The following is a 12,645-nucleotide window of genomic DNA, read 5'->3' on the forward strand; positions in this document are numbered from 1 at the left end:
ACATGTACCCTAACACCTTATGTACCTTAAAATGTGCCTCAATCATAAAATGTATGGTAAACATTAACATGTATCCTAACAAGTACCCTAACACGTACTCCAAGTGATCCTTACATGCACCCTAACATGTATCCTTACATGTACCCTAACATGTACCCTTACACATACCTAACCCTAACACATAGCTTAACCCTAACAATCCCAAACACTTACCATAACTGTACCATGTACCCTAATGTATACCCTAACCACTAATATGTACAGAATCAAGTACCCTAACATGTACTTTAAACCATAAAGGTTTGTGTACACCCTAACATGTACTCCAAACCTACCCTAAATGCATGCCCTAACATGTACCCTAATGTACCTTAAACCCAAACACTATCTTAACTTGTTCCCTAACATGTACCCCACCATACACCCTAACTCTGAACCCATACTCACATCTTAACATGTGCCTTATCCCACACTCATACTCATACCCTAAGACATACCCTAAGCCACTCAGCAATCTTATGGCCTCACACTAAACCAGCTGCTAACCCAAATCCATAACTGTTTGACTAACACTTTCTACAACTCCCCAAACCTACATTAATCCTTTACTAACAAATTACCTAATCCTCACTTGTTCGATACCCACTCTGAAGACTGCTCCATAACATATCCAATATCCTAACCCATCCCACAAAGTTCTTCCTTGCACGTTCCCAAAGTAACTCTGAACCTAACTTTAACATGTATTTTAACCCTAACAGATTTCACAATAGCACTCTAATACATTACACATACTCTAGACCCTAACACATATGGTTAAAAATAGCCTAACACATACTCTGTAAACCATACATGTAACCTTACATGTACCCTGAATGTACCCTAGAATTCTCTAACCCCGACCTTAACATATACCCTAACATGTACTCTAACAAGCACTCTAAAAAACTGTAACCCTAACACACATCCAAACATATATTCTAATACAAGCTCTAAACACTTACATGTATCCTACAAGTACTCTAACATGTACTTCAAGTATTACATGTACCCTGAAGTGTGTACAACACAGGTAACCTTACATATACCACAAATGTATAAGTACCCAAACATGTACTCTATAAACCTAACCTTAGCCTGACCCATTCCATAATCCAAATGTTAATCCCTTCTATAACTCCTAACTTCACCAGATCCCTAACCCATTCTCTAACTAATCCATTATCATATGGTAACATTGACCCTAACACTAACTTAGCTCTTCATACAAACCTGCTCTGTTTGGCTAATTGAAAACCCAGCACCTGATCTAACCTAGTTCTGATCCATAACAAAAAATTTAATTCTAACTTCCACCCTGAGTAGCCCTAAAACACCCAAACTTAACCCTGCCCTTAGCATCAACAACCCTACACCTATAACCAATTCCTCAACAATTCTTTCATAACCTTATGCCTCTCATAGCTTTGGGAAGTTGGTCAAAGCTCCTGAATGTGTTAGGTACACACTTTGTGAATGGATTTGAATTAGCTCACAGCACAGGACAGAGGGCAGGGTTGGGACCTAGAGTCATCAAAGTTGTTCTGACAAGTAACAACTTACAAGCAGGAAGGAGTAGGCCTCCCTTCCTCACAAATGCCTTCACCCCTTCTCCAGGTAACATAAGCACAGATGAAAGCACGGTAGAGATGAGGATGCAGACCTAAGTTGGGTCTCAGTCTGACAAAGCATACATTGAGTTGTAGAGCAAGATTCTACATGCATAATTCAAAGTGTGTGAACTCTCCCCAGCTTCTCCTGACACTCAGTACATTTTCTCCTCAAAGTGCCTACAGGCAGAGGCAGGCAACCAAACAAAGGATAGGCATCCAGGAGCCCTGTCACAGACAAGGGGGACCTGGTATGTCTGACAAGGAAAAGAAAAAGGCTAGGTTATGCCTTCTGCTTCCCCTCAAAAAATCCTTATCAGAATGTGGACATGACTCCAGTCTACAGAAACTGACTGGCTTCTAATGCATAAAATGGAGAGCTTAGTGTTGAGGTGTTGCCCTAGCCTGTGAAGAGCCCTGAACATAGTATCACCAGAATTCAACAAAGCAAACTGAAATACCTTGGAATGCCTGACAAAATGTCTGTAAGGTGTATGTAATGAAAACAAACATGTGTCACACATCCTCTCACCCCCTAACCACCATACCTTATGCAGGACATAGCTGAAAGCTCAGTAAAGACTTGGTGACATGGATACAGGCCTGGGATGAGCCTAATGTGGTCAAATTTGTTCTGACAGGTATCAACTTACCAAGCAGGAAGGGAGAGGCTTCACCGCGTTCTCCAGGCCCAAGTGTAGACATGAAAGTATAGATGAAAACTTGATGCAGACTCCGAGAAACACCAGTGGCAAGAGCAAGTTCTGATGGGATCCGATCCGTCCAGACCATCCCACATTAGTCTATACACCATGAACCTATATTCGTGATTCCAAGCTTCCAGGCTCTCCCCATTTTATCCTGACACTCTGCGTGTTTTCTTCTCAAAATGCCTATAGTCAGAGAAAGACAACATGCATCAAAGTCTGAAAATCATGGAAAACAGCTCCGGACGCCTGGCTCAGTGCCTAAACACCGAAGTCACCTCAGGAAGTGCTCAAATGACACACCGGGAGAGGCAGGCCGCACTGCTCCACACCCTTCCACAGACACCCGCACCCAGGCCTGGGCCTAGACAGCTCCGGACGCCTGGCTCAGGGCCTAAACGCACCGAAGTCACCTCAGAATGTGCTCAAATGACACACCGGGAGAGGCAGGCCGCACTGCTCCACCCTGTGCCCCACCAGCCCCACCCCAGGCCCCGTCCGCACCTGGCCGGAGGCCGCTCGTCCCCCGCAGCCGCCTCACGGTCCGCTCAGCTCCGCTCGTCCTCCGCAGCCGCCTCACGGTCCGCTCAGCTCCGCTCGTCCTCCGCAGCCGCCTCAGGGTCCGCTCAGGCCCCGCGTCCTGCCTTCTCCACAGACAAGCTGACCGCGCAGAGCCCGCGTTCTTCCAGGCGCTTCCCCCGTAGAAAAGCCGCTGGCGCCTGACAGGACCGGGTCGGAAGCCCAGCCCGCCACAAGACCACAGCTCCACAGGCCCGCACGCCACCGCGCGCGCTCGGAGGAAGGAGCTGCCCGCGGCCTCAGAAAGAACCGAACCAGACTAGTCCAGCCCTCCGGCCCGCCCCCGCCCCGCTCACTTCCTCTCTCCTGCCCCGCCCCTCACGCGCTCTGCCCCACAAGCCCCGCCCATATCCTGCTCACTCCCAATCTAGTTCTGCCCTTCCCATGCTCTATCCCCCGAAGTCCCGCCCCTGGACCACTCACTTCCTCTCTCTAGTCCCGCCCTTTCCCCCTCCCGCACAAGCTCCGCCCTGCTACCGACAGGCCCCGCCCTGCTCCTGCAAAGCGCCGCTGGCTCTGCCCCCTCCCCACAGGCCCCGCCCTAGCCCGGCAGAGCCCCGCAGGCCCCGCCCTGCTCCCCACAGGCCCCGCCCTAGCCCGGCAGAGCCCCGCAGGCCCCGCCCTGCTCCAAGCCCCCCCCTGCCCCTGCAAAGCGCCCCTGGCTCCACTCCACTCCCCACAGGCCCCACCTGGTCCGGGAAAGCCCAGCAGGCCCCGCCCTGGCCCTGCACAGCCGGAAGACCCCGCCCCGCAGGCCCTGCCCTGGTCCCCGCAGAGGCCCCGCCCACCCTGCGCTGAGAGGCGACCCAGCAGCAGGCAGCCAACCAATGGTGGCGGGCCAGCGCTGCAGGGTGCGCTGGTGGTGGTCATGGGAGTCCGCAGCCGCGGGGTCCATGGCCAATCTCGGAGGATGAGTGGCAGAGGGGAAGGAGGCGGGGTTAAAGCCAGCGCCCGTGGGCGGGGCCAGCAGGGTGGGCTGCAGGGCGGGGCCGGGATTTCCCGCCAAGGTGGTGGTGCTTGTGAGGCTTGGAGGCGCAGGGTGTGGTGGGCGGGGCTGGGATTTCCCGCCAAGCCCCTCTCGGTGGCCGCTGTGCTTGTGAGGCTTGGAGGCGCAGGGTGTGGCACGCGCAGGGCCTGGATTTCCTGTGGGCCGGGGAGGGGAGGGGCTGAGGGGCGGGGCCGCGGGGGCGGGGCTTGTGGGGAGGGGCGGGGCTAGGAGTTCCCGGGCGCGGTGGCCCGGGCAGTGCAGTGGCAGTGGCAGGAAGTCAGAGGCGCCAGGGCCCACGGACAGAGCGCTGGACAGGCCGGCACCGCCTGCTTTCGAGACCCTACAGGAAAAAAGAAAAGCACAAATAAGTCCCGAACCCGCGTGATTCGACCCCGTACTGGAACTCAGCACACCCGTGCGGGGGGGGGGGGGGGGGGGGGGAGGAGTCCGTGTCTGTGCAGGGGTGAAGGGAGGGGTACTGGGGTCAGGAGGAGGGCTCAGGTGGAGGAGGGATCAGGTGGAGGAGGGATCAGGTGGAGGAGGGATCAGGTGGAGGAGGGATCAGGTGGAGGAGGGTCAGGTGGAGGGAGGTCAGGTGGAGGGAAGTCAGGTGGAGGGAGGTCAGATGGAGGAGGGATCAGGTGGAGGAGGAATCAGGTGAAGGGAAGTCAGGTGGAGGGAGGTCAGGTGGAGGAGGGATCAGGTGGAGGAGGGATCAGGTGGAGGGAGGTCAGGTGGAGGGAGGTTAGGTGGAGGAGGGTCAGGTGGAGGGAGGTCAGGTGGAGAAGGGATCAGGTGAAGGAGGGATCAGGTGGAGGAGGGATCAGGTGGAGGGAGGTCAGGTGGAGGAGGGATCAGGTGGAGGGAGGTCAGGTGGAGGAGGGATCAGGTAGAGGGATCAGGTGGAGGGAGGTCAGGTGGAGGAGGGCTAAGGTGGAGGAGGGATCAGGTAGAGGAGGATCAGATGGAGGAGGGCTCAGGTGGAGGAGTCAGATGGAGGAGGGTTCAGGTGGAGGGGGTCAGATGGAGGGAGGTTAGGTGGAGGAGAGATCAGGTGGAGGAGGGCTCAGGTGGAGGGGTCAGGTGGAGGGGTCAGGAGATAGGGGTCAGGTGGACAGGGGATGGTAGAAGAGGGCAGGATCCCCTCCTCTGAGCCCAGGGGCATTTAGGGACAGGGATGAGTGGCCATGGGGTGGTCAGAACTTGAAGACAAGGGACCGGGCAGGGGCTGAGATCAAAGGCGGCAGCAGAGATGTCTCCTAGACTTAGGGGACAGGGTGTCCTGGGGTTCAGGTCTCCTAGACCTGAGGGTCAAGGTCTCCTGGGGTCAGGGTCTCCTAGAGGACAGGCTCTCCTGGGGGACAGAGTCACCTAGGCCTGGGGTCAGGGTCTCCTGGAGGTCAAGGTCTTTCTGGGGTTTCATTAATGTTCCTGGGTCATCTTCAGCGGCCTGAGGTCTGGAGTCAGTGTCTGCCCAAAGAGCAGCAGAGGCTGAGAGTGGGCACAGCAGGTGGCTGGCATGTGGCATGTGCTGGGGACCCAACCCTGTGCCTCAGGCTGCCCAGGATTCCTCCCAGGTGACAGCTGCTGGGTATGTGGGGGGAGGTGCTAAGTGTCCCCATGGAGGGTCTGACTGCTGAGTGTCCCCACAGTGAGCCTGAGTGCTGAGTGTCCCTGTGGTGGCTGAGTGCTGAGTGTCCCCACAGTGGGCCTGAGTGCTGAGTGTCCCTGTGGTGGCTTAGTGTCCCCACAGTGGGCCTGAGTGCTGAGTGTCCCCACAGTGGGCATGAGTGCTGAGTGTCCCTGTGGTGGCTTAGTGTCCCCACAGTGGGCCTGAGTGCTGAGTGTCCCTGTGGTGGCTGAGCGTCCCCACAGTGGGCCTGAGTGCTGAGTGTCCCTGTGGTGGCTGAGTGCTGAGCGTCCCCACAGTGGGCCTGAGTGCTGAGTGTCCCTGTGGTGGCTGAGTGCTGAGTGTCCCCACAGTGGGCCTGAGTGCTGAGTGTCCCTGTGGTGGCTGAGTGCTGAGTGTCCCCACAGTGGGCCTGAGTGCTGAGTGTCCCTGTGGTGGCTGAGTGCTGAGTGTCCCCACAGTGGGCCTGAGTGCTGAGTGTCCCTGTGGTGGCTTAGTGTCCCCACAGTGGGCCTGAGTGCTGAGTGTCCCCACAGTGGGCCTGAGTGCTGAGTGTCCCTGTGGTGGCTTAGTGTCCCCACAGTGGACCTGAGTGCTGAGTGTCCCTGTGGTGGCTGAGTGCTGAGCGTCCCCACAGTGGGCCTGAGTGCTGAGTGTCCCTGTGGTGGCTGAGTGCTGAGTGTCCCTGTGGTGGCTGAGTGTCCCCACAGTGGGCCTGAGTGCTGAGTGTCCCTGTGCTGGCTGAGTGCTGAGCGTCCCCACAGTGGGCCTGAGTGCTGAGTGTCCCTGTGGTGGCTGAGTGTCCCCACGGCAGGCCTGAGTGCTGAGGCACCCTTACTACACCCAAACACCAACGTCTTTCGTAATGCATACCCTAACATGTACCCTTAATATATACCACAACACATACCTAAACCATAACACATGCCCTAACTGTAACACAAACCCTGCCACATACTATAAATTTTACCTTACCCTAATACATACACTCTAAACACTAACATGTATCATAGCAGTAACTGTTATGTGAACTTTGAACCATACAGTTACTCTTACACATACCCTAGCATGTACCCCAAACACTCTAATGTATACCCTAACCGAAGATAAAAATTAAAAGATACGCTAACATTTACCCTAGACATAACATGTACCCTAACCCTATCATATACTGTAGACCTTACATATACCCTAAGTACCCTAAACTTATGCCAACACACATCCTAACATGTTGCCTAACCGAAATCATAACCTTAACCCTGAGACATACCCAAACATGTTCCCGAAATCTAACACATTAATGTGTCTCCTAACAAGTACTCTATCATGTACTATAAGTCATACATGTACCAGTATATTTACCCTAACATGTGACAAACATACCATGTATCCTAGTATGTACCCAAAACACTTATTCATATCCTAACAAGTACTCTAGCACATACTCAAAACCATACAGGAACCCTTACATGCACAATAACATGTACCCCAGAGTAAACTAATATACACCCTAATATGTGTCCTAGCTTTAACATGTATCTTAAAAATAACAGATTTCCCAATAGTATTTTCACTCTAACACACCAAACATGCTTTAGACACTAACACATATGGTAACAAGAACCCTAACATATACTCTATAACTCATACAGGTAACCCTTACATGTACCCTGAATGTACCCTAACATACTCTAACCAAAACCTTAATCCTGACCTTAACATATACCCTAACATGTACCCTAGCCACTAACACATGCTCTAACAAGCATCCTAACCCATACTCTAATAAATACATGTGCCCATACATGTACTCTAACATGTACCTCCAACATACCCTAACATGTTCCTTAACCCTAAGATATACCCTAATATACACCCTAATATGCCCTAACAAATATTTTAATCTAAACAGGTACCCCAATGGGTACCGCCAATGTACCATAGCACATATCCTAACCCTAACAGTAACTATAACCCTACCCCAATTGAGTACCCTAACACTAACACATTCTGTAACATACCCTAATGTGTGCTCTAACCCTAACCCAGACCATAACACCAACAAATCCCTTATCAGTTATCCTAACTCTAACATATACCCTAACATGTACCCCAACACATATCCTAACACATACCCCAATACATAACAGATATATTAACAAAATGTACTGTAAACCATAGTTACCCTTACATGTACCCTAACTCATACCTTAACACAAAAACTAACCCAAACCTTAATACCCTTACACATGCCCTAAGGCAAACGCCAACATGTATACTAACGTGTACCTTAACCACTAATACATACGATAACAAGTACTCTTACACATACGGATACCCCCATATGCACCCTAAAATGTACCCAAATGAACCTTAACACTAACTGAAACTCCAACCCTAAGTAATACCCTAATACATGCCCTAACTGTAAAGCATACCCTAGCCATGTACCCTGATCCTAACACATCATCTAAACCCATATCCTAATTAGTTCCCTAGAACATACTCAAAACCATTCAGGTGCCCTTACAAGCACTCTAACCCCAAATGTAATCTAACATATTCCCTAACACATGTGTTAACTTTAACAAAACCATAAACCTTATACCCTGAAACATGTCCTAAACCTAACACATACCCCATCACATATCCTAACATGAACCATTAACATTAGCACATATCTTGATATGTAGCCTAACTATGAACACATACTCTAAATGATACATGTGCCTAACATGTACTACAAATGTATGGCATAACAGTAGCCTATAACTTGCCATGATCCTAACATGTATCCTGACATGTTCTCTAACATATATACATATCCTATCTCTGGCCCATACTAACTCCCTAATTTGTAAACCTAACCATAACCCATACCTTGACATGTACCATAACTAACACATATCTTACCATGTACCTTAAAATGTGCTCTAACCTCAAAATATTATTTCAACATTAACATGTATCCTAACAAGCACCCTAACAGTACTCAAAACCACCCTTACATGCACCCCAACATGTACCCCAAATGCACCCTAACAAATACTCTAACATGCCTTAGCCCTAACAGGTACCTTAACCCTGTCATTTCCTACGCTAACATGTACTCTAAATCATAGCAATACCATTACATGCCCTGTAACATGTACCCCAAACCTACCCCAATGCATGCCCTAACATGTGTGCCAAAACCTAACACCCTAACATGCACCTTAAACCGAAACACTATCTTAACGTGTTCCCTAACATGTACCCCACCATACATCCTAACTCTGACCCATACTCACATCCTAGCATGTGCCCTAACCCAACTCATACCCTAATATGTACCCCAAGCTACTCACCAATCTTATGTCTCATTCTAAGCCATCTACTAACCCCAATCCATACATAACTGCACAACTAACACTTTCTGCAATCCTACCCTAACAAGTTCACTAATCGTCACCTGTTCCATAATCAACTTTGAAGACTACTCCATATCCATACCATATCCATAACCCCAACCCATCCCACAGAGTTCTTCCTCACACATTCCCTAACCCTAAATATTTCCTGGACCCTTACTCTAACATTTCCTCAAGTGCATCCCCAACATCACCCTTTGTCTACCATATTCCCTACACCCTTTCCTTACCTTAAGCCTGACCTATTCCATAATCCAAATGCTAGCCCTAACCTCACCAGATCGATAACTTTAACCCATAATCCTAACACTGACAATGACCCTGACTCTGACCCTAACCCACAACCCTAACCCATACCCTAGCACATGCTCCAACATGTACCCTATCAGTTATCCTAACACATACCTTTACTCTAAAACCCTAAACTGTAACACATACCCTAATAAGTACCATAACAAATATAGTAAACAGTGTCACATTCTATCAAGTACCCTAACAAGTACTGTAAACCATACAGGTAACATTTACATACACCCTATGATCTACCTCGAATTCACTTTAACACATACCCTAACACTTGCCCTTAACCCAAACTATAACCCTAATATGCACTATAGCATATACCTTAACCCTAAAAATACCCAAACTCTAACACAAACCCTGACATATACCATAAACTTCATCCTCACTCAAACACATGCCATAACATATACTCTAAACACTAAAATGTGTGGTAACAACTACTCTTACATGCACTCTAATACATGCCCAAACATACCCTAATACATAACCTTAACCCTAAGCCAAACCCTAACAAATACTCTAACATATACCCTACTGATTAACACAGACCATAACCATTATCATGTACTGTAAAGCTTACATATACCCTAACAAGTACCCTAAACTTATCCCAACATACTTCCTAACATGTTGCCTAACCCAAACCATAACTGTAACCTTAACACATGCCCAAACACATACTCTAACACACACTCTAAACATTTACATGTATCCTAACAAGTACTCTAACATGTACTTCAAGTCATACATGTACCCGAACATGTGACAAAACATACCCTGTTTGCTAACATGTACTCTAAACACTAACTCATACCCTAACAAGGACCCTAACACTTATTCAAAACCATGCAAATACCCTTAAATACACTCAAACTTGTACCCAAAAGTAACCCAATGTACACCCTAATATGTGCCCTGACTTTAACATGTCTTTTAACCCTAAAAGATTTCCCAATAGTACTCTAACACATTAAACATACTCTAGACACACATACTCTAACAAATCCCTAACACATACTCTATAAAGCATACAGGTAACCTTACACGTACCCTGAATGTACCTAACATACTCTAACTCTGACCTTTACATATACCCCAAATACCTTGACCCGTACTCTAAAAAATAAATGTACCCTAACACGTGACTCAAACATATCCTAACATGTACCTTAACCCTAACATGTACCCTAACATGCACCTTAACATCCCCTAACAAGTACTGTAAACCACACAAGTATCCTTACATGCACCCTAACATGTACCCTCAATGTTCCCTAACATATAGCTTAACATGTGCTATAGTCTTAACATGAACCTTCACCCTAACGAATCCCCTGTGAAGTATGCTAACTCTAATACATACCATAATATGTGCCCTAACACACACTCTAACATGTACCGTAACCCTAACAAATCCCCTATCAAGTACCCTAACTCTAACACATACCCTAACATGGACTCAAACACATACCCTAATACGTGCCATTACTTTAACATGTATGTTAAACCTAACAGATTCCCAATATACTGTAATACACTAAACATGCTCTGGACACGAACCCATATGGTAACAAGTACCAATTCACATATTCTATAAACTGTAAGTGTACTCTGAATGTACCCTAACAAACTGTAACTTAACATGTACCCTAAACGTAGCACATCCCCTAATAAATACTCTAAATTCTAATACATTGTCTAAACCATACAGGTAACCTTATGTGTACTCCAAATGTGTAACCTGACACAGGCCCTAGTCCTGACACATACATGTACCCTAAAATATTCCCTAACATATACCTCATCACACACCCTAACTCTGGCCCATACTCATACCCTAACATGTACCCTGACTGACATCCATACGCCAGCATGTACCCTAACTCTAACACCCTATGTACCTCAATCCTAAAATTTGTGGTAAACATTAACATGTACCCTAACAAGTACCCTAACGTGTACTCTAAGTGAGCCTTACATGCACCCTAACATGTACCCAAAATGCTCCAGTGCTCTGCTTTTCCACAAGCCCTGCCCCTGGGCTGCACACTTCCCTGCTCTAGGCAGAAGGTGCTCTAGGCAGGTGCACTATCCATGGAGGACACTGGGTGCCGTGAGGGCTGCTTCCCACCAGAGGGCGCTCTAGGTATGCACACTGTCCTCCTCACCACCAGGGGGTGCAGTGACCACTGCTTCCCACCAGAGGGCACTCTAGCTGTGTGCACCGTCCTCCTCAGGACCCCGGGGCCTCCCACAATCTCCAGCCCTGGCCTGCTCACTTCTCCTTTGCCACACCCCTCCTGTGCTCTGCCTCCCCACAAGCCCTGCCTCTGGACTCGTTCTTGCCCCACCCCTATCACTCTCTGCCCCTCCACAAGCCCCGCCTCTGGACCGTTCACTTCCATGCTCTGCTCCTCCCACAAACTAGAGGGTGCAGTGAGCACTGATTCCCACCAGAGGGCGCTCTAGGCTTGCATACTGTCCTCCTCCTCTCAAGACCTGGAGTACATTAAGGGCTGATTCCCACCAGAGGGCGCACTAGGCAGGTGAGCTCCCTCCTGCTCTCCTCGGGACCCAGGGTGCAGTGAGAGCTGATTCCCCCAGAAGGTGTCTAGGCAGGCTCATCGTTATCTTCTCCTGAAGACAGGGTGAGGGGGGTGGGGGTGCAGTGAGGCTGCTTCTCACCAGAGGGCGCTCTGGGTGTGTGCACCGTCCTTCTCAGGACCAGAGAGTGCAGTGAACACTGCTTCCCACCAGAGGGCACTCTAGCTGTGTGCACCGTCCTCCTCAGGACCAGAGAGTGCAGTGAACACTGATTCCCACCAGAGGGCGCTCTGGGTGTGTGCACTGTCCTCTTCTCAGGTCCAGGGGGTGCAGTGACCACTGATTCTCACCACATGGTGCTCTAGTGTACACATCATCCTCCTAGGACCCCAGGGCCTCCCACTAGCCCCTCCCCTGAACCCCTCACTTCTGCTCCCTTGCCACACCCCTCCTGTGCTCTGCTTTTCCACAAGCCCATCCCTTGGACCGCTCACTTCCAAGCTCTTGCCCCTCCCTTCTCATGCTCTGTCCCTCCACAAGCCCCCATTGATCTGCTCTTTTGCACGCTTGCCCCATCCCTCTCAAGCTTTGACCCTCCACAAGCTCTGCCTCACTTCCAGGCTCTTGCCCCTCCCCTCTAGTGCTCTGCCAGTCCACAAGCCCCGCCCCTGGGCTGCTCACTTCTGGGCTCTTGCCCACCTTTCTCAAGCTCTGCTCCGCCCACAAAACCTGAGGGTGCAGTGAGCACTGATTCTGGCCAGAGGGCGCTCTAGGTGTGGAGCCTTCCTGGTGTGGGGCCTGCCTGGTATGGGGCCTGGTGTGTGGCCTGGCGTGG

Source organism: Dipodomys merriami, unplaced genomic scaffold, assembly GCF_024711535.1.
Source record: "Dipodomys merriami isolate MVZ:Mamm:240054 unplaced genomic scaffold, mDipMer1.0.p SCAF_137, whole genome shotgun sequence".
NCBI classification, from domain to species: Eukaryota; Metazoa; Chordata; class Mammalia; order Rodentia; family Heteromyidae; genus Dipodomys; species Dipodomys merriami.